Source organism: Daphnia pulicaria, unplaced genomic scaffold (genome assembly GCF_021234035.1).
Source record: "Daphnia pulicaria isolate SC F1-1A unplaced genomic scaffold, SC_F0-13Bv2 h1tg000057l, whole genome shotgun sequence".
NCBI lineage: Eukaryota > Metazoa > Arthropoda > Branchiopoda > Diplostraca > Daphniidae > Daphnia > Daphnia pulicaria.
The window spans coordinates 328,667-350,305 of NW_025804784.1; the positions used below are offsets into that span (position 1 = coordinate 328,667).

General features: G+C 37.3%; 3 non-coding genes and 37 pseudogenes across 3 annotated transcripts; all 40 read right to left on the bottom strand.

Moving 5' to 3' along the window:
- Nucleotides 1-374: 374 nt before the first annotated feature.
- On the bottom strand, nt 375-493 carry LOC124317506 (annotated as a pseudogene).
- Nucleotides 494-906: 413 nt separating this feature from the next.
- LOC124317409 lies at nt 907-1,025 on the bottom strand (annotated as a pseudogene).
- A 413-nt stretch (nt 1,026-1,438) lies between these two features.
- On the bottom strand, nt 1,439-1,557 carry LOC124317507 (annotated as a pseudogene).
- Nucleotides 1,558-1,970: 413 nt separating this feature from the next.
- LOC124317410 lies at nt 1,971-2,089 on the bottom strand (annotated as a pseudogene).
- A 413-nt stretch (nt 2,090-2,502) lies between these two features.
- Nucleotides 2,503-2,621, bottom strand: LOC124317411 (annotated as a pseudogene).
- A 413-nt stretch (nt 2,622-3,034) lies between these two features.
- On the bottom strand, nt 3,035-3,153 carry LOC124317412 (annotated as a pseudogene).
- Nucleotides 3,154-3,566: 413 nt separating this feature from the next.
- LOC124317442 lies at nt 3,567-3,685 on the bottom strand. The gene has a single exon (XR_006912101.1). It is a non-coding gene; the product is annotated as a 5S ribosomal RNA (ribosomal RNA).
- Nucleotides 3,686-4,098: 413 nt separating this feature from the next.
- LOC124317413 lies at nt 4,099-4,217 on the bottom strand (annotated as a pseudogene).
- A 413-nt stretch (nt 4,218-4,630) lies between these two features.
- Nucleotides 4,631-4,749, bottom strand: LOC124317012 (annotated as a pseudogene).
- Nucleotides 4,750-5,162: 413 nt separating this feature from the next.
- On the bottom strand, nt 5,163-5,281 carry LOC124317453. The gene has a single exon (XR_006912102.1). It is a non-coding gene; the product is annotated as a 5S ribosomal RNA (ribosomal RNA).
- A 413-nt stretch (nt 5,282-5,694) lies between these two features.
- On the bottom strand, nt 5,695-5,813 carry LOC124317013 (annotated as a pseudogene).
- Nucleotides 5,814-6,226: 413 nt separating this feature from the next.
- Nucleotides 6,227-6,345, bottom strand: LOC124317414 (annotated as a pseudogene).
- Nucleotides 6,346-6,758: 413 nt separating this feature from the next.
- Nucleotides 6,759-6,877, bottom strand: LOC124317015 (annotated as a pseudogene).
- A 413-nt stretch (nt 6,878-7,290) lies between these two features.
- On the bottom strand, nt 7,291-7,409 carry LOC124317465. Its single transcript, XR_006912103.1, has one exon. It is a non-coding gene; the product is annotated as a 5S ribosomal RNA (ribosomal RNA).
- A 413-nt stretch (nt 7,410-7,822) lies between these two features.
- Nucleotides 7,823-7,941, bottom strand: LOC124317016 (annotated as a pseudogene).
- Nucleotides 7,942-8,354: 413 nt separating this feature from the next.
- LOC124317415 lies at nt 8,355-8,473 on the bottom strand (annotated as a pseudogene).
- A 412-nt stretch (nt 8,474-8,885) lies between these two features.
- LOC124317417 lies at nt 8,886-9,004 on the bottom strand (annotated as a pseudogene).
- A 413-nt stretch (nt 9,005-9,417) lies between these two features.
- On the bottom strand, nt 9,418-9,536 carry LOC124317419 (annotated as a pseudogene).
- Nucleotides 9,537-9,949: 413 nt separating this feature from the next.
- On the bottom strand, nt 9,950-10,068 carry LOC124317017 (annotated as a pseudogene).
- A 413-nt stretch (nt 10,069-10,481) lies between these two features.
- On the bottom strand, nt 10,482-10,600 carry LOC124317420 (annotated as a pseudogene).
- A 412-nt stretch (nt 10,601-11,012) lies between these two features.
- LOC124317421 lies at nt 11,013-11,131 on the bottom strand (annotated as a pseudogene).
- A 413-nt stretch (nt 11,132-11,544) lies between these two features.
- On the bottom strand, nt 11,545-11,663 carry LOC124317422 (annotated as a pseudogene).
- A 413-nt stretch (nt 11,664-12,076) lies between these two features.
- Nucleotides 12,077-12,195, bottom strand: LOC124317018 (annotated as a pseudogene).
- Nucleotides 12,196-12,608: 413 nt separating this feature from the next.
- Nucleotides 12,609-12,727, bottom strand: LOC124317423 (annotated as a pseudogene).
- Nucleotides 12,728-13,139: 412 nt separating this feature from the next.
- Nucleotides 13,140-13,258, bottom strand: LOC124317425 (annotated as a pseudogene).
- Nucleotides 13,259-13,671: 413 nt separating this feature from the next.
- Nucleotides 13,672-13,790, bottom strand: LOC124317426 (annotated as a pseudogene).
- A 413-nt stretch (nt 13,791-14,203) lies between these two features.
- Nucleotides 14,204-14,322, bottom strand: LOC124317427 (annotated as a pseudogene).
- Nucleotides 14,323-14,734: 412 nt separating this feature from the next.
- Nucleotides 14,735-14,853, bottom strand: LOC124317428 (annotated as a pseudogene).
- Nucleotides 14,854-15,266: 413 nt separating this feature from the next.
- On the bottom strand, nt 15,267-15,385 carry LOC124317429 (annotated as a pseudogene).
- Nucleotides 15,386-15,798: 413 nt separating this feature from the next.
- LOC124317007 lies at nt 15,799-15,917 on the bottom strand (annotated as a pseudogene).
- A 412-nt stretch (nt 15,918-16,329) lies between these two features.
- Nucleotides 16,330-16,448, bottom strand: LOC124317431 (annotated as a pseudogene).
- Nucleotides 16,449-16,861: 413 nt separating this feature from the next.
- On the bottom strand, nt 16,862-16,980 carry LOC124317487 (annotated as a pseudogene).
- A 413-nt stretch (nt 16,981-17,393) lies between these two features.
- Nucleotides 17,394-17,512, bottom strand: LOC124317433 (annotated as a pseudogene).
- Nucleotides 17,513-17,925: 413 nt separating this feature from the next.
- On the bottom strand, nt 17,926-18,044 carry LOC124317434 (annotated as a pseudogene).
- A 413-nt stretch (nt 18,045-18,457) lies between these two features.
- Nucleotides 18,458-18,576, bottom strand: LOC124317489 (annotated as a pseudogene).
- Nucleotides 18,577-18,989: 413 nt separating this feature from the next.
- On the bottom strand, nt 18,990-19,108 carry LOC124317021 (annotated as a pseudogene).
- Nucleotides 19,109-19,521: 413 nt separating this feature from the next.
- LOC124317008 lies at nt 19,522-19,640 on the bottom strand (annotated as a pseudogene).
- Nucleotides 19,641-20,053: 413 nt separating this feature from the next.
- On the bottom strand, nt 20,054-20,172 carry LOC124317490 (annotated as a pseudogene).
- Nucleotides 20,173-20,585: 413 nt separating this feature from the next.
- On the bottom strand, nt 20,586-20,704 carry LOC124317435 (annotated as a pseudogene).
- Nucleotides 20,705-21,116: 412 nt separating this feature from the next.
- On the bottom strand, nt 21,117-21,235 carry LOC124317436 (annotated as a pseudogene).
- Nucleotides 21,236-21,639: the final 404 nt, after the last annotated feature.

A 21,639-nucleotide genomic window follows, 5' to 3' on the forward strand; every position in this document is an offset into this window, starting at 1 on the left:
GAATAGAAAATCACTTCAAAGTGACAGAAATGTTTGTTCATTGAATTTGGACTGGTAACCATCGCAAATAAAAAGCGCGATCAACTTTGAAAAACTCGCAATGAAATTCATCCAGAATCATTCCTATAGATGAATTGAACCTATCCCTATGTCATTGAAATTTTTGATCTACGAATTTGGACTGGTAACCATTGCGATTAAAAAACGCGATAAAATTTGACAATTTCTCAATGGAATTGATCCAGAATCATTCTTATAGATGCATTGAACCTATCTCTAAGGCATTGAAATGTTTCATCTACGAAATTGGACTAGTAACCATCGTTATTGAAAAAAAATTTCAAGAAATTTGTTATTGAAAACAAACTATCCATCGCCAACGACATCCCGTATTCCCGAGCGGTCACCCTTCCAAGTACTAACGGGACTCGACGTAACTTAACTTCTGGGAGCTGACGAGACCAGGTGCGTTCTACGTGATATGGCCGTTGACATTCAAAAATGAAAATTTACCCTCCCAGTCCCAATGGATAAATAGAAAATCACTTCAAAGTGACAGAAATGTTTGTTCATTGAATTTGGACTGGTAACCATCGCAAATAAAAAGCGCGATCAACTTTGAAAAACTCGCAATGAAATTCATCCACAATCATTCCTATAGATGAATTGAACCTATCCCTATGTCATTGAAATTTTTGATCTACGAATTTGGACTGGTAACCATTGCGATTAAAAAACGCGATAAAATTTGACAAAATCTCAATGGAATTGATCCAGAATCATTCTTATAGATGCATTGAACCTATCTCTAAGGCATTGAAATGTTTCATCTACGAAATTGGACTGGTAACCATCGTTATTGAAAAAAAATTTCAAGAAATTTGTTATTGAAAACAAACTATCCATCGCCAACGACATCCCGTATTCCCAAGCGGTCACCCTTCCAAGTACTAACGGGACTCGACGTAACTTAACTTCTGGGAGCTGACGAGACCAGGTGCGTTCTACGTGATATGGCCGTTGACATCCAAAAATGAAAATTTACCCTCCCAGTCCCAATGGATGAATAGAAAATCACTTCAAAGTGACAGAAATGTTTGTTCATTGAATTTGGACTGGTAACCATCGCAAATAAAAAGCGCGATCAACTTTGAAAAACTCGCAATGAAATTCATCCAGAATCATTCCTATAGATGAATTGAACCTATCCCTATGTCATTGAAATTTTTGATCTACGAATTTGGACTGGTAACCATTGCGATTAAAAAACGCGATAAAATTTGACAATTTCTCAATGGAATTGATCCAGAATCATTCTTATAGATGCATTGAACCTATCTCTAAGGCATTGAAATGTTTCATCTACGAAATTGGACTAGTAACCATCGTTATTGAAAAAAAATTTCAAGAAATTTGTTATTGAAAACAAACTATCCATCGCCAACGACATCCCGTATTCCCGAGCGGTCACCCTTCCAAGTACTAACGGGACTCGACGTAACTTAACTTCTGGGAGCTGACGAGACCAGGTGCGTTCTACGTGATATGGCCGTTGACATTCAAAAATGAAAATTTACCCTCCCAGTCCCAATGGATAAATAGAAAATCACTTCAAAGTGACAGAAATGTTTGTTCATTGAATTTGGACTGGTAACCATCGCAAATAAAAAGCGCGATCAACTTTGAAAAACTCGCAATGAAATTCATCCACAATCATTCCTATAGATGAATTGAACCTATCCCTATGTCATTGAAATTTTTGATCTACGAATTTGGACTGGTAACCATTGCGATTAAAAAACGCGATAAAATTTGACAAAATCTCAATGGAATTGATCCAGAATCATTCTTATAGATGCATTGAACCTATCTCTAAGGCATTGAAATGTTTCATCTACGAAATTGGACTGGTAACCATCGTTATTGAAAAAAAATTTCAAGAAATTTGTTATTGAAAACAAACTATCCATCGCCAACGACATCCCGTATTCCCAAGCGGTCACCCTTCCAAGTACTAACGGGACTCGACGTAACTTAACTTCTGGGAGCTGACGAGACCAGGTGCGTTCTACGTGATATGGCCGTTGACATCCAAAAATGAAAATTTACCCTCCCAGTCCCAATGGATGAATAGAAAATCACTTCAAAGTGACAGAAATGTTTGTTCATTGAATTTGGACTGGTAACCATCGCAAATAAAAAGCGCGATCAACTTTGAAAAACTCGCAATGAAATTCATCCAGAATCATTCCTATAGATGAATTGAACCTATCCCTATGTCATTGAAATTTTTGATCTACGAATTTGGACTGGTAACCATTGCGATTAAAAAACGCGATAAAATTTGACAATTTCTCAATGGAATTGATCCAGAATCATTCTTATAGATGCATTGAACCTATCTCTAAGGCATTGAAATGTTTCATCTACGAAATTGGACTAGTAACCATCGTTATTGAAAAAAAATTTCAAGAAATTTGTTATTGAAAACAAACTATCCATCGCCAACGACATCCCGTATTCCCAAGCGGTCACCCTTCCAAGTACTAACGGGACTCGACGTAACTTAACTTCTGGGAGCTGACGAGACCAGGTGCGTTCTACGTGATATGGCCGTTGACATCCAAAAATGAAAATTTACCCTCCCAGTCCCAATGGATGAATAGAAAATCACTTCAAAGTGACAGAAATGTTTGTTCATTGAATTTGGACTGGTAACCATCGCAAATAAAAAGCGCGATCAACTTTGAAAAACTCGCAATGAAATTCATCCAGAATCATTCCTATAGATGAATTGAACCTATCCCTATGTCATTGAAATTTTTGATCTACGAATTTGGACTGGTAACCATTGCGATTAAAAAACGCGATAAAATTTGACAATTTCTCAATGGAATTGATCCAGAATCATTCTTATAGATGCATTGAACCTATCTCTAAGGCATTGAAATGTTTCATCTACGAAATTGGACTAGTAACCATCGTTATTGAAAAAAAATTTCAAGAAATTTGTTATTGAAAACAAACTATCCATCGCCAACGACATCCCGTATTCCCAAGCGGTCACCCTTCCAAGTACTAACGGGACTCGACGTAACTTAACTTCTGGGAGCTGACGAGACCAGGTGCGTTCTACGTGATATGGCCGTTGACATTCAAAAATGAAAATTTACCCTCCCAGTCCCAATGGATAAATAGAAAATCACTTCAAAGTGACAGAAATGTTTGTTCATTGAATTTGGACTGGTAACCATCGCAAATAAAAAGCGCGATCAACTTTGAAAAAATCGCAATGAAATTCATCCACAATCATTCCTATAGATGAATTGAACCTATCCCTATGTCATTGAAATTTTTGATCTACGAATTTGGACTGGTAACCATTGCGATTAAAAAACGCGATAAAATTTGACAAACTCTCAATGGAATTGATCCAGAATCATTCTTATAGATGAATTGAACCTATCTCTAAGGCATTGAAATGTTTCATCTACGAAATTGGACTGGTAACCATCGTGATTGAAAAAAAATGTCAAGAAATTTGTTATTGAAAACAAACTATCCATCGTCAACGACATCCCGTATTCCCAAGCGGTCACCCTTCCAAGTACTAACGGGACTCGACGTAACTTAACTTCTGGGAGCTGACGAGACCAGGTGCGTTCTACGTGATATGGCCGTTGACATTCAAAAATGAAAATTTACCCTCCCAGTCCCAATGGATAAATAGAAAATCACTTCAAAGTGACAGAAATGTTTGTTCATTGAATTTGGACTGGTAACCATCGCAAATAAAAAGCGCGATCAACTTTGAAAAACTCGCAATGAAATTCATCCACAATCATTCCTATAGATGAATTGAACCTATCCCTATGTCATTGAAATTTTTGATCTACGAATTTGGACTGGTAACCATTGCGATTAAAAAACGCGATAAAATTTGACAAAATCTCAATGGAATTGATCCAGAATCATTCTTATAGATGCATTGAACCTATCTCTAAGACATTGAAATGTTTCATCTACGAAATTGGACTGGTAACCATCGTTATTGAAAAAAAATTTCAAGAAATTTGTTATTGAAAACAAACTATCCATCGCCAACGACATCCCGTATTCCCAAGCGGTCACCCTTCCAAGTACTAACGGGACTCGACGTAACTTAACTTCTGGGAGCTGACGAGACCAGGTGCGTTCTACGTGATATGGCCGTTGACATCCAAAAATGAAAATTTACCCTCCCAGTCCCAATGGATGAATAGAAAATCACTTCAAAGTGACAGAAATGTTTGTTCATTGAATTTGGACTGGTAACCATCGCAAATAAAAAGCGCGATCAACTTTGAAAAACTCGCAATGAAATTCATCCAGAATCATTCCTATAGATGAATTGAACCTATCCCTATGTCATTGAAATTTTTGATCTACGAATTTGGACTGGTAACCATTGCGATTAAAAAACGCGATAAAATTTGACAATATCTCAATGGAATTGATCCAGAATCATTCTTATAGATGCATTGAACCTATCTCTAAGGCATTGAAATGTTTCATCTACGAAATTGGACTGGTAACCATCGTTATTGAAAAAAAATTTCAAGAAATTTGTTATTGAAAACAAACTATCCATCGCCAACGACATCCCGTATTCCCAAGCGGTCACCCTTCCAAGTACTAACGGGACTCGACGTAACTTAACTTCTGGGAGCTGACGAGACCAGTTGCGTTCTACGTGATATGGCCGTTGACATTCAAAAATGAAAATTTACCCTCCCAGTCCCAATGGATGAATAGAAAATCACTTCAAAGTGACAGAAATGTTTGTTCATTGAATTTGGACTGGTAACCATCGCGAATAAAAAGCGCGATCAACTTTGAAAAACTCGCAATGAAATTCATCCAGAATCATTCCTATAGATGAATTGAACCTATCCCTATGTCATTGAAATTTTTGATCTACGAATTTGGACTGGTAACCATTGCGATTAAAAAACGCGATAAAATTTGACAAACTCTCAATGGAATTGATCCAGAATCATTCTTATAGATGAATTGAACCTATCTCTAAGGCATTGAAATGTTTCATCTACGAAATTGGACTGGTAACCATCGTGATTGAAAAAAAATGTCAAGAAATTTGTTATTGAAAACAAACTATCCATCGTCAACGACATCCCGTATTCCCAAGCGGTCACCCTTCCAAGTACTAACGGGACTCGACGTAACTTAACTTCTGGGAGCTGACGAGACCAGGTGCGTTCTACGTGATATGGCCGTTGACATTCAAAAATGAAAATTTACCCTACCAGTCCCAATGGATGAATAGAAAATCACTTCAAAGTGACAGAAATGTTTGTTCATTGAATTTGGACTGGTAACCATCGCGAATAAAAAGCGCGATCAACTTTGAAAAACTCGCAATGAAATTCATCCAGAATCATTCCTATAGATGAATTGAACCTATCCCTATGTCATTGAAATTTTTGATCTACGAATTTGGACTGGTAACCATTGCGATTAAAAAACGCGATAAAATTTGACAAACTCTCAATGGAATTGATCCAGAATCATTCTTATAGATGAATTGAACCTATCTCTAAGGCATGGAAATGTTTCATCTACGAAATTGGACTGGTAACCATCGTTATTGAAAAAAAATTTCAAGAAATTTGTTATTGAAAACAAACTATCCATCGCCAACGACATCCCGTATTCCCAAGCGGTCACCCTTCCAAGTACTAACGGGACTCGACGTAACTTAACTTCTGGGAGCTGACGAGACCAGTTGCGTTCTACGTGATATGGCCGTTGACATTCAAAAATGAAAATTTACCCTCCCAGTCCCAATGGATGAATAGAAAATCACTTCAAAGTGACAGAAATGTTTGTTCATTGAATTTGGACTGGTAACCATCGCGAATAAAAAGCGCGATCAACTTTGAAAAACTCGCAATGAAATTCATCCAGAATCATTCCTATAGATGAATTGAACCTATCCCTATGTCATTGAAATTTTTGATCTACGAATTTGGACTGGTAACCATTGCGATTAAAAAACGCGATAAAATTTGACAAACTCTCAATGGAATTGATCCAGAATCATTCTTATAGATGAATTGAACCTATCTCTAAGGCATTGAAATGTTTCATCTACGAAATTGGACTGGTAACCATCGTGATTGAAAAAAAATGTCAAGAAATTTGTTATTGAAAACAAACTATCCATCGCCAACGACATCCCGTATTCCCAAGCGGTCACCCTTCCAAGTACTAACGGGACTCGACGTAACTTAACTTCTGGGAGCTGACGAGACCAGGTGCGTTCTACGTGATATGGCCGTTGACATTCAAAAATGAAAATTTACCCTCCCAGTCCCAATGGATGAATAGAAAATCACTTCAAAGTGACAGAAATGTTTGTTCATTGAATTTGGACTGGTAACCATCGCGAATAAAAAGCGCGATCAACTTTGAAAAACTCGCAATGAAATTCATCCAGAATCATTCCTATTGATGAATTGAACCTATCCCTATGTCATTGAAATTTTTGATCTACGAATTTGGACTGGTAACCATCACGATTAAAAAACGCGATAAAATTTGACAATATCTCAATGGAATTGATCCAGAATCATTCTTATAGATGCATTGAACCTATCTCTAAGGCATTGAAATGTTTCATCTACGAAATTGGACTGGTAACCATCGTTATTGAAAAAAAATTTCAAGAAATTTGTTATTGAAAACAAACTATCCATCGCCAACGACATCCCGTATTCCCAAGCGGTCACCCTTCCAAGTACTAACGGGACTCGACGTAACTTAACTTCTGGGAGCTGACGAGACCAGTTGCGTTCTACGTGATATGGCCGTTGACATTCAAAAATGAAAATTTACCCTCCCAGTCCCAATGGATGAATAGAAAATCACTTCAAAGTGACAGAAATGTTTGTTCATTGAATTTGGACTGGTAACCATCGCGAATAAAAAGCGCGATCAACTTTGAAAAACTCGCAATGAAATTCATCCAGAATCATTCCTATAGATGAATTGAACCTATCCCTATGTCATTGAAATTTTTGATCTACGAATTTGGACTGGTAACCATTGCGATTAAAAAACGCGATAAAATTTGACAAACTCTCAATGGAATTGATCCAGAATCATTCTTATAGATGAATTGAACCTATCTCTAAGGCATTGAAATGTTTCATCTACGAAATTGGACTGGTAACCATCGTGATTGAAAAAAAATGTCAAGAAATTTGTTATTGAAAACAAACTATCCATCGTCAACGACATCCCGTATTCCCAAGCGGTCACCCTTCCAAGTACTAACGGGACTCGACGTAACTTAACTTCTGGGAGCTGACGAGACCAGGTGCGTTCTACGTGATATGGCCGTTGACATTCAAAAATGAAAATTTACCCTACCAGTCCCAATGGATGAATAGAAAATCACTTCAAAGTGACAGAAATGTTTGTTCATTGAATTTGGACTGGTAACCATCGCGAATAAAAAGCGCGATCAACTTTGAAAAACTCGCAATGAAATTCATCCAGAATCATTCCTATAGATGAATTGAACCTATCCCTATGTCATTGAAATTTTTGATCTACGAATTTGGACTGGTAACCATTGCGATTAAAAAACGCGATAAAATTTGACAAACTCTCAATGGAATTGATCCAGAATCATTCTTATAGATGAATTGAACCTATCTCTAAGGCATGGAAATGTTTCATCTACGAAATTGGACTGGTAACCATCGTTATTGAAAAAAAATTTCAAGAAATTTGTTATTGAAAACAAACTATCCATCGCCAACGACATCCCGTATTCCCAAGCGGTCACCCTTCCAAGTACTAACGGGACTCGACGTAACTTAACTTCTGGGAGCTGACGAGACCAGTTGCGTTCTACGTGATATGGCCGTTGACATTCAAAAATGAAAATTTACCCTCCCAGTCCCAATGGATGAATAGAAAATCACTTCAAAGTGACAGAAATGTTTGTTCATTGAATTTGGACTGGTAACCATCGCGAATAAAAAGCGCGATCAACTTTGAAAAACTCGCAATGAAATTCATCCAGAATCATTCCTATAGATGAATTGAACCTATCCCTATGTCATTGAAATTTTTGATCTACGAATTTGGACTGGTAACCATTGCGATTAAAAAACGCGATAAAATTTGACAAACTCTCAATGGAATTGATCCAGAATCATTCTTATAGATGAATTGAACCTATCTCTAAGGCATTGAAATGTTTCATCTACGAAATTGGACTGGTAACCATCGTGATTGAAAAAAAATGTCAAGAAATTTGTTATTGAAAACAAACTATCCATCGCCAACGACATCCCGTATTCCCAAGCGGTCACCCTTCCAAGTACTAACGGGACTCGACGTAACTTAACTTCTGGGAGCTGACGAGACCAGGTGCGTTCTACGTGATATGGCCGTTGACATTCAAAAATGAAAATTTACCCTCCCAGTCCCAATGGATGAATAGAAAATCACTTCAAAGTGACAGAAATGTTTGTTCATTGAATTTGGACTGGTAACCATCGCGAATAAAAAGCGCGATCAACTTTGAAAAACTCGCAATGAAATTCATCCAGAATCATTCCTATTGATGAATTGAACCTATCCCTATGTCATTGAAATTTTTGATCTACGAATTTGGACTGGTAACCATCACGATTAATAACGCGATAAAATTTGAAAAACTCTCAATGGAATTGATCCAGAATAATTCTTATAGATTAATTGAACCTATCTCTAAGGCATTGAAATGTTTCATCTACGAAATTGGACTGGTAACCATCGTGATTGAAAAAAAATGTCAAGAAATTTGTTATTGAAAACAAACTATCCATCGCCAACGACATCCCGTATTCCCAAGCGGTCACCCTTCCAAGTACTAACGGGACTCGACGTAACTTAACTTCTGGGAGCTGACGAGACCAGGTGCGTTCTACGTGATATGGCCGTTGACATTCAAAAATGAAAATTTACCCTACCAGTCCCAATGGATGAATAGAAAATCACTTCAAAGTGACAGAAATGTTTGTTCATTGAATTTGGACTGGTAACCATCGCGAATAAAAAGCGCGATCAACTTTGAAAAACTCGCAATGAAATTCATCCAGAATCATTCCTATAGATGAATTGAACCTATCCCTATGTCATTGAAATTTTTGATCTACGAATTTGGACTGGTAACCATTGCGATTAAAAAACGCGATAAAATTTGACAAAATCTCAATGGAATTGATCCAGAATCATTCTTATAGATTAATTGAACCTATCTCTAAGGCATTGAAATGTTTCATCTACGAAATTGGACTGGTAACCATCGTGATTGAAAAAAAATGTCAAGAAATTTGTTATTGAAAACAAACTATCCATCGCCAACGACATCCCGTATTCCCAAGCGGTCACCCTTCCAAGTACTAACGGGACTCGACGTAACTTAACTTCTGGGAGCTGACGAGACCAGGTGCGTTCTACGTGATATGGCCGTTGACATTCAAAAATGAAAATTTACCCTACCAGTCCCAATGGATGAATAGAAAATCACTTCAAAGTGACAGAAATGTTTGTTCATTGAATTTGGACTGGTAACCATCGCGAATAAAAAGCGCGATCAACTTTGAAAAACTCGCAATGAAATTCATCCAGAATCATTCCTATAGATGAATTGAACCTATCCCTATGTCATTGAAATTTTTGATCTACGAATTTGGACTGGTAACCATTGCGATTAAAAAACGCGATAAAATTTGACAAACTCTCAATGGAATTGATCCAGAATCATTCTTATAGATGAATTGAACCTATCTCTAAGGCATTGAAATGTTTCATCTACGAAATTGGACTGGTAACCATCGTGATTGAAAAAAAATGTCAAGAAATTTGTTATTGAAAACAAACTATCCATCGCCAACGACATCCCGTATTCCCAAGCGGTCACCCTTCCAAGTACTAACGGGACTCGACGTAACTTAACTTCTGGGAGCTGACGAGACCAGTTGCGTTCTACGTGATATGGCCGTTGACATTCAAAAATGAAAATTTACCCTCCCAGTCCCAATGGATGAATAGAAAATCACTTCAAAGTGACAGAAATGTTTGTTCATTGAATTTGGACTGGTAACCATCGCGAATAAAAAGCGCGATCAACTTTGAAAAACTCGCAATGAAATTCATCCAGAATCATTCCTATAGATGAATTGAACCTATCCCTATGTCATTGAAATTTTTGATCTACGAATTTGGACTGGTAACCATTGCGATTAAAAAACGCGATAAAATTTGACAAACTCTCAATGGAATTGATCCAGAATCATTCTTATAGATGAATTGAACCTATCTCTAAGGCATTGAAATGTTTCATCTACGAAATTGGACTGGTAACCATCGTGATTGAAAAAAAATGTCAAGAAATTTGTTATTGAAAACAAACTATCCATCGCCAACGACATCCCGTATTCCCAAGCGGTCACCCTTCCAAGTACTAACGGGACTCGACGTAACTTAACTTCTGGGAGCTGACGAGACCAGGTGCGTTCTACGTGATATGGCCGTTGACATTCAAAAATGAAAATTTACCCTCCCAGTCCCAATGGATGAATAGAAAATCACTTCAAAGTGACAGAAATGTTTGTTCATTGAATTTGGACTGGTAACCATCGCGAATAAAAAGCGCGATCAACTTTGAAAAACTCGCAATGAAATTCATCCAGAATCATTCCTATTGATGAATTGAACCTATCCCTATGTCATTGAAATTTTTGATCTACGAATTTGGACTGGTAACCATCACGATTAATAACGCGATAAAATTTGAAAAACTCTCAATGGAATTGATCCAGAATAATTCTTATAGATTAATTGAACCTATCTCTAAGGCATTGAAATGTTTCATCTACGAAATTGGACTGGTAACCATCGTGATTGAAAAAAAATGTCAAGAAATTTGTTATTGAAAACAAACTATCCATCGCCAACGACATCCCGTATTCCCAAGCGGTCACCCTTCCAAGTACTAACGGGACTCGACGTAACTTAACTTCTGGGAGCTGACGAGACCAGGTGCGTTCTACGTGATATGGCCGTTGACATTCAAAAATGAAAATTTACCCTACCAGTCCCAATGGATGAATAGAAAATCACTTCAAAGTGACAGAAATGTTTGTTCATTGAATTTGGACTGGTAACCATCGCGAATAAAAAGCGCGATCAACTTTGAAAAACTCGCAATGAAATTCATCCAGAATCATTCCTATAGATGAATTGAACCTATCCCTATGTCATTGAAATTTTTGATCTACGAATTTGGACTGGTAACCATTGCGATTAAAAAACGCGATAAAATTTGACAAAATCTCAATGGAATTGATCCAGAATCATTCTTATAGATTAATTGAACCTATCTCTAAGGCATTGAAATGTTTCATCTACGAAATTGGACTGGTAACCATCGTGATTGAAAAAAAATGTCAAGAAATTTGTTATTGAAAACAAACTATCCATCGCCAACGACATCCCGTATTCCCAAGCGGTCACCCTTCCAAGTACTAACGGGACTCGACGTAACTTAACTTCTGGGAGCTGACGAGACCAGGTGCGTTCTACGTGATATGGCCGTTGACATTCAAAAATGAAAATTTACCCTACCAGTCCCAATGGATGAATAGAAAATCACTTCAAAGTGACAGAAATGTTTGTTCATTGAATTTGGACTGGTAACCATCGCGAATAAAAAGCGCGATCAACTTTGAAAAACTCGCAATGAAATTCATCCAGAATCATTCCTATAGATGAATTGAACCTATCCCTATGTCATTGAAATTTTTGATCTACGAATTTGGACTGGTAACCATTGCGATTAAAAAACGCGATAAAATTTGACAAACTCTCAATGGAATTGATCCAGAATCATTCTTATAGATGAATTGAACCTATCTCTAAGGCATTGAAATGTTTCATCTACGAAATTGGACTGGTAACCATCGTGATTGAAAAAAAATGTCAAGAAATTTGTTATTGAAAACAAACTATCCATCGCCAACGACATCCCGTATTCCCAAGCGGTCACCCTTCCAAGTACTAACGGGACTCGACGTAACTTAACTTCTGGGAGCTGACGAGACCAGTTGCGTTCTACGTGATATGGCCGTTGACATTCAAAAATGAAAATTTACCCTCCCAGTCCCAATGGATGAATAGAAAATCACTTCAAAGTGACAGAAATGTTTGTTCATTGAATTTGGACTGGTAACCATCGCGAATAAAAAGCGCGATCAACTTTGAAAAACTCGCAATGAAATTCATCCAGAATCATTCCTATAGATGAATTGAACCTATCCCTATGTCATTGAAATTTTTGATCTACGAATTTGGACTGGTAACCATTGCGATTAAAAAACGCGATAAAATTTGACAAACTCTCAATGGAATTGATCCAGAATCATTCTTATAGATGAATTGAACCTATCTCTAAGGCATTGAAATGTTTCATCTACGAAATTGGACTGGTAACCATCGTGATTGAAAAAAAATGTCAAGAAATTTGTTATTGAAAACAAACTATCCATCGCCAACGACATCCCGTATTCCCAAGCGGTCACCCTTCCAAGTACTAACGGGACTCGACGTAACTTAACTTCTGGGAGCTGACGAGACCAGGTGCGTTCTACGTGATATGGCCGTTGACATTCAAAAATGAAAATTTACCCTCCCAGTCCCAATGGATGAATAGAAAATCACTTCAAAGTGACAGAAATGTTTGTTCATTGAATTTGGACTGGTAACCATCGCGAATAAAAAGCGCGATCAACTTTGAAAAACTCGCAATGAAATTCATCCAGAATCATTCCTATTGATGAATTGAACCTATCCCTATGTCATTGAAATTTTTGATCTACGAATTTGGACTGGTAACCATCACGATTAATAACGCGATAAAATTTGAAAAACTCTCAATGGAATTGATCCAGAATAATTCTTATAGATTAATTGAACCTATCTCTAAGGCATTGAAATGTTTCATCTACGAAATTGGACTGGTAACCATCGTGATTGAAAAAAAATGTCAAGAAATTTGTTATTGAAAACAAACTATCCATCGCCAACGACATCCCGTATTCCCAAGCGGTCACCCTTCCAAGTACTAACGGGACTCGACGTAACTTAACTTCTGGGAGCTGACGAGACCAGGTGCGTTCTACGTGATATGGCCGTTGACATTCAAAAATGAAAATTTACCCTACCAGTCCCAATGGATGAATAGAAAATCACTTCAAAGTGACAGAAATGTTTGTTCATTGAATTTGGACTGGTAACCATCGCGAATAAAAAGCGCGATCAACTTTGAAAAACTCGCAATGAAATTCATCCAGAATCATTCCTATAGATGAATTGAACCTATCCCTATGTCATTGAAATTTTTGATCTACGAATTTGGACTGGTAACCATTGCGATTAAAAAACGCGATAAAATTTGACAAAATCTCAATGGAATTGATCCAGAATCATTCTTATAGATTAATTGAACCTATCTCTAAGGCATTGAAATGTTTCATCTACGAAATTGGACTGGTAACCATCGTGATTGAAAAAAAATGTCAAGAAATTTGTTATTGAAAACAAACTATCCATCGCCAACGACATCCCGTATTCCCAAGCGGTCACCCTTCCAAGTACTAACGGGACTCGACGTAACTTAACTTCTGGGAGCTGACGAGACCAGGTGCGTTCTACGTGATATGGCCGTTGACATTCAAAAATGAAAATTTACCCTACCAGTCCCAATGGATGAATAGAAAATCACTTCAAAGTGACAGAAATGTTTGTTCATTGAATTTGGACTGGTAACCATCGCGAATAAAAAGCGCGATCAACTTTGAAAAACTCGCAATGAAATTCATCCAGAATCATTCCTATAGATGAATTGAACCTATCCCTATGTCATTGAAATTTTTGATCTACGAATTTGGACTGGTAACCATTGCGATTAAAAAACGCGATAAAATTTGACAAACTCTCAATGGAATTGATCCAGAATCATTCTTATAGATGAATTGAACCTATCTCTAAGGCATTGAAATGTTTCATCTACGAAATTGGACTGGTAACCATCGTGATTGAAAAAAAATGTCAAGAAATTTGTTATTGAAAACAAACTATCCATCGCCAACGACATCCCGTATTCCCAAGCGGTCACCCTTCCAAGTACTAACGGGACTCGACGTAACTTAACTTCTGGGAGCTGACGAGACCAGGTGCGTTCTACGTGATATGGCCGTTGACATTCAAAAATGAAAATTTACCCTCCCAGTCCCAATGGATGAATAGAAAATCACTTCAAAGTGACAGAAATGTTTGTTCATTGAATTTGGACTGGTAACCATCGCGAATAAAAAGCGCGATCAACTTTGAAAAACTCGCAATGAAATTCATCCAGAATCATTCCTATTGATGAATTGAACCTATCCCTATGTCATTGAAATTTTTGATCTACGAATTTGGACTGGTAACCATCACGATTAATAACGCGATAAAATTTGAAAAACTCTCAATGGAATTGATCCAGAATAATTCTTATAGATTAATTGAACCTATCTCTAAGGCATTGAAATGTTTCATCTACGAAATTGGACTGGTAACCATCGTGATTGAAAAAAAATGTCAAGAAATTTGTTATTGAAAACAAACTATCCATCGCCAACGACATCCCGTATTCCCAAGCGGTCACCCTTCCAAGTACTAACGGGACTCGACGTAACTTAACTTCTGGGAGCTGACGAGACCAGGTGCGTTCTACGTGATATGGCCGTTGACATTCAAAAATGAAAATTTACCCTACCAGTCCCAATGGATGAATAGAAAATCACTTCAAAGTGACAGAAATGTTTGTTCATTGAATTTGGACTGGTAACCATCGCGAATAAAAAGCGCGATCAACTTTGAAAAACTCGCAATGAAATTCATCCAGAATCATTCCTATAGATGAATTGAACCTATCCCTATGTCATTGAAATTTTTGATCTACGAATTTGGACTGGTAACCATTGCGATTAAAAAACGCGATAAAATTTGACAAAATCTCAATGGAATTGATCCAGAATCATTCTTATAGATTAATTGAACCTATCTCTAAGGCATTGAAATGTTTCATCTACGAAATTGGACTGGTAACCATCGTGATTGAAAAAAAATGTCAAGAAATTTGTTATTGAAAACAAACTATCCATCGCCAACGACATCCCGTATTCCCAAGCGGTCACCCTTCCAAGTACTAACGGGACTCGACGTAACTTAACTTCTGGGAGCTGACGAGACCAGGTGCGTTCTACGTGATATGGCCGTTGACATTCAAAAATGAAAATTTACCCTACCAGTCCCAATGGATGAATAGAAAATCACTTCAAAGTGACAGAAATGTTTGTTCATTGAATTTGGACTGGTAACCATCGCGAATAAAAAGCGCGATCAACTTTGAAAAACTCGCAATGAAATTCATCCAGAATCATTCCTATAGATGAATTGAACCTATCCCTATGTCATTGAAATGTTTGATCTACGAATTTGGACTGTTAACCATCGCGATTAAATAACGCGATAAAATTTGACAAACTCTCAATGGAATTGATCCAGAATCATTCTTATAGATGAATTGAACCTATCTCTAAGGCATTGAAATGTTTCATCTACGAAATTGGACTGGTAACCATCGTGATTGAAAAAAAATGTCAAGAAATTTGTTATTGAAAACAAACTATCCATCGCCAACGACATCCCGTATTCCCAAGCGGTCACCCTTCCAAGTACTAACGGGACTCGACGTAACTTAACTTGTGGGAGCTGATGAGACCAGGTGCGTTCTACGTGATATGGCCGTTGACATTCAAAAATGAAAATTTACCCTCCCAGTCCCAATGGATGAATAGAAAATCACTTCAAAGTGACAGAAATGTTTGTTCATTGAATTTGGACTGGTAACCATCGCGAATAAAAAGCGCGATCAACTTTGAAAAGCTCGCAATGAAATTCATCCAGAATCATTCCTATTGATGAATTGAACCTATCCCTATGTCATTGAAATTTTTGATCTACGAATTTGGACTGGTAACCATCACGATTAATAACGCGATAAAATTTGAAAAACTCTCGATGGAATTGATCCAGAATAATTCTTATAGATTAATTGAACCTATCTCTAAGGCATTGAAATGTTTCATCTACGAAATTGGACTGGTAACCATCGTGATTGAAAAAAAATGTCAAGAAATTTGTTATTGAAAACAAACTATCCATCGCCAACGACATCCCGTATTCCCAAGCGGTCACCCTTCCAAGTACTAACGGGACTCGACGTAACTTAACTTCTGGGAGCTGACGAGACCAGGTGCGTTCTACGTGATATGGCCGTTGACATTCAAATATGAAAATTTACCCTCCCAGTCCCAATGGATGAATAGAAAATCACTTCATAGTGACAGAAATGTTTGTTCATTGAATTTGGACTGGTAACCATCGCGAATAAAAAGCGCGATCAACTTTGAAAAACTCGCAATGAAATTCATCCAGAATCATTCCTATAGATGAATTGAACCTATCCCTATGTCATTGAAATTTTTGATCTACGAATTTGGACTGTTAACCATCGCGATTAAATAACGCGATACAATTTGACAAACTCTCAATGGAATTGATCCAGAATCATTCTTATAGATGAATTGAACCTATCTCTAAGGCATTGAAATGTTTCATCTACGAAATTGGACTGGTAACCATCGTGATTGAAAAAAAATTTCAAGAAATTTTTTATTGAAAACAAACTATTCATCGCCAACAACATCCCGTATTCCCAAGCGGTCACCCTTCCAAGTACTAACGGGACTCGACGTAACTTAACTTCTGGGAGCTGACGAGACCAGGTGCGTTCTACGTGATATGGCCGTTGACATTCAAAAATGAAAATTTACCCTCCCAGTCCCAATGGATGAATAGAAAATCACTTCAAAGTGACAGAAATGTTTGTTCATTGAATTTGGACTGGTAACCATCGCGAATAAAAAGCGCGATCAACTTTGAAAAACTCGCAATGAAATTCATACAGAATCATTCCTATAGATGAATTGAACCTATCCCTATGTCATTGAAATTTTTGATCTACGAATTTGGACTGGTAACCATCGCGATTAAAAAACGCGATAAAATTTGACAAACTCTCAATGGAATTGATCCAGAATCATTCTTATAGATGAATTGAACCTATCTCTAAGGCATTGAAATGTTTCATCTACGAAATTGGACTGGTAACCATCGTGATTGAAAAAAAATGTCAAGAAATTTGTTATTGAAAACAAACTATCCATCGCCAACGACATCCCGTATTCCCAAGCGGTCACCCTTCCAAGTACTAACGGGACTCGACGTAACTTAACTTCTGGGAGCTGACGAGACCAGGTGCGTTCTACGTGATATGGCCGTTGACATTCAAAAATGAAAATTTACCCTACCAGTCCCAATGGATGAATAGAAAATCACTTCAAAGTGACAGAAATGTTTGTTCATTGAATTTGGACTGGTAACCATCGCGAATAAAAAGCGCGATCAACTTTGAAAAACTCGCAATGAAATTCATCCAGAATCATTCCTATAGATGAATTGAACCTATCCCTATGTCATTGAAATGTTTGATCTACGAATTTGGACTGTTAACCATCGCGATTAAATAACGCGATAAAATTTGACAAACTCTCAATGGAATTGATCCAGAATCATTCTTATAGATGAATTGAACCTATCTCTAAGGCATTGAAATGTTTCATCTACGAAATTGGACTGGTAACCATCGTGATTGAAAAAAAATGTCAAGAAATTTGTTATTGAAAACAAACTATCCATCGCCAACGACATCCCGTATTCCCAAGCGGTCACCCTTCCAAGTACTAACGGGACTCGACGTAACTTAACTTCTGGGAGCTGACGAGACCAGGTGCGTTCTACGTGATATGGCCGTTGACATTCAAATATGAAAATTTACCCTCCCAGTCCCAATGGATGAATAGAAAATCACTTCATAGTGACAGAAATGTTTGTTCATTGAATTTGGACTGGTAACCATCGCGAATAAAAAGCGCGATCAACTTTGAAAAACTCGCAATGAAATTCATCCAGAATCATTCCTATAGATGAATTGAACCTATCCCTATGTCATTGAAATTTTTGATCTACGAATTTGGACTGTTAACCATCGCGATTAAATAACGCGATACAATTTGACAAACTCTCAATGGAATTGATCCAGAATCATTCTTATAGATGAATTGAACCTATCTCTAAGGCATTGAAATGTTTCATCTACGAAATTGGACTGGTAACCATCGTGATTGAAAAAAAATTTCAAGAAATTTTTTATTGAAAACAAACTATTCATCGCCAACAACATCCCGTATTCCCAAGCGGTCACCCTTCCAAGTACTAACGGGACTCGACGTAACTTAACTTCTGGGAGCTGACGAGACCAGGTGCGTTCTACGTGATATGGCCGTTGACATTCAAAAATGAAAATTTACCCTCCCAGTCCCAATGGATGAATAGAAAATCACTTCAAAGTGACAGAAATGTTTGTTCATTGAATTTGGACTGGTAACCATCGCGAATAAAAAGCGCGATCAACTTTGAAAAACTCGCAATGAAATTCATCCAGAATCATTCCTATAGATGAATTGAACCTATCCCTATGTCATTGAAATGTTTGATCTACGAATTTGGACTGTTAACCATCGCGATTAAATAACGCGATAAAATTTGACAAACTCTCAATGGAATTGATCCAGAATCATTCTTATAGATGAATTGAACCTATCTCTAAGGCATTGAAATGTTTCATCTACGAAATTGGACTGGTAACCATCGTGATTGAAAAAAAATGTCAAGAAATTTGTTATTGAAAACAAACTATCCATCGCCAACGACATCCCGTATTCCCAAGCGGTCACCCTTCCAAGTACTAACGGGACTCGACGTAACTTAATTTCTGGGAGCTGACGAGACCAGGTGCGTTCTACGTGATATGGCCGTTGACATTCAAATATGAAAATTTACCCTCCCAGTCCCAATGGATGAATAGAAAATCACTTCAAAGTGACAGAAATGTTTGTTCATTGAATTTGGACTGGTAACCATCGCGAATAAAAAGCGCGATCAACTTTGAAAAACTCGCAATGAAATTCATCCAGAATCATTCCTATAGATGAATTGAACCTATCCCTATGTCATTGAAATTTTTGATCTACGAATTTGGACTGTTAACCATCGCGATTAAATAACGCGATACAATTTGACAAACTCTCAATGGAATTGATCCAGAATCATTCTTATAGATGAATTGAACCTATCTCTAAGGCATTGAAATGTTTCATCTACGAAATTGGACTGGTAACCATCGTGATTGAAAAAAAATTTCAAGAAATTTGTTATTGAAAACAAACTATCCATCGCCAACGACATCCCGTATTCCCAAGCGGTCACCCTTCCAAGTACTAACGGGACTCGACGTAACTTAACTTGTGGGAGCTGATGAGACCAGGTGCGTTCTACGTGATATGGCCGTTGACATTCAAAAATGAAAATTTACCCTCCCAGTCCCAATGGATGAATAGAAAATCACTTCAAAGTGACAGAAATGTTTGTTCATTGAATTTGGACTGGTAACCATCGCAAATAAAAAGCGCGATCAACTTTGAAAAACTCGCAATGAAATTCATCCAGAATCATTCCTATAGATGAATTGAACCTATCCCTATGTCATTGAAATTTTTGATCTACGAATTTGGACTGGTAACCATCGCGATTAAAAAACGCGATAAAATTTGACAAACTCTCAATGGAATTGATCCAGAATCATTCTTATAGATGCATTGAACCTATCTCTAAGGCATTGAAATGTTTCATCTACGAAATTGGACTGGTAACCATTGTTATTGAAAAAAAATTTCAAGAAATTTTTTATTGAAAACAAACTATTCATCGCCAACAACATCCCGTATTCCCAAGCGGTCACCCTTCCAAGTACTAACGGGACTCGACGTAACTTAACTTCTGGGAGCTGACGAGACCAGGTGCGTTCTACGTGATATGGCCGTTGACATTCAAAAATGAAAATTTACCCTCCCAGTCCCAATGGATGAATAGAAAATCACTTCAAAGTGACAGAAATGTTTGTTCATTGAATTTGGACTGGTAACCATCGCGAATAAAAAGCGCGATCAACTTTGAAAAACTCGCAATGAAATTCATCCAGAATCATTCCTATAGATGAATTGAACCTATCCCTATGTCATTGAAATTTTTGATCTACGAATTTGGACTGTTAACCATCGCGATTAAATAACGCGATACAATTTGACAAACTCTCAATGGAATTGATCCAGAATCATTCTTATAGATGAATTGAACCTATCTCTAAGGCATTGAAATGTTTCATCTACGAAATTGGACTGGTAACCATCGTGATTGAAAAAAAATGTCAAGAAATTTGTTATTGAAAACAAACTATCCATCGCCAACGACATCCCGTATTCCCAAGCGGTCACCCTTCCAAGTACTAACGGGACTCGACGTAACTTAACTTCTGGGAGCTGACGAGACCAGGTGCGTTCTACGTGATATGGCCGTTGACATTCAAAAATGAAAATTTACCCTCCCAGTCCCAATGGATGAATAGAAAATCACTTCAAAGTGACAGAAATGTTTGTTCATTGAATTTGGACTGGTAACCATCGCGAATAAAAAGCGCGATCAACTTTGAAAAACTCGCAATGAAATTCATCCAGAATCATTCCTATTGATGAATTGAACCTATCCCTATGTCATTGAAATTTTTGATCTACGAATTTGGACTGGTAACCATCACGATTAATAACGCGATAAAATTTGACAAACTCTCAATGGAATTGATCCAGAATAATTCTTATAGATTAATTGAACCTATCTCTAAGGCATTGAAATGTTTCATCTACGAAATTGGACTGGTAACCATCGTGATTGAAAAAAAATGTCAAGAAATTTGTTATTGAAAACAAACTATCCATCGCCAACGACATCCCGTATTCCCAAGCGGTCACCCTTCCAAGTACTAACGGGACTCGACGTAACTTAACTTCTGGGAGCTGACGAGACCAGGTGCGTTCTACGTGATATGGCCGTTGACATTCAAAAATGAAAATTTACCCTCCCAGTCCCAATGGATGAATAGAAAATCACTTCAAAGTGACAGAAATGTTTGTTCATTGAATTTGGACTGGTAACCATCGCGAATAAAAAGCGCGATCAACTTTGAAAAACTCGCAATGAAATTCATCCAGAATCATTCCTATTGATGAATTGAACCTATCCCTATGTCATTGAAATTTTTGATCTACGAATTTGGACTGGTAACCATCACGATTAATAACGCGATAAAATTTGACAAACTCTCAATGGAATTGATCCAGAATAATTCTTATAGATTAATTGAACCTATCTCTAAGGCATTGAAATGTTTCATCTACGAAATTGGACTGGTAACCATCGTGATTGAAAAAAAATGTCAAGAAATTTGTTATTGAAAACAAA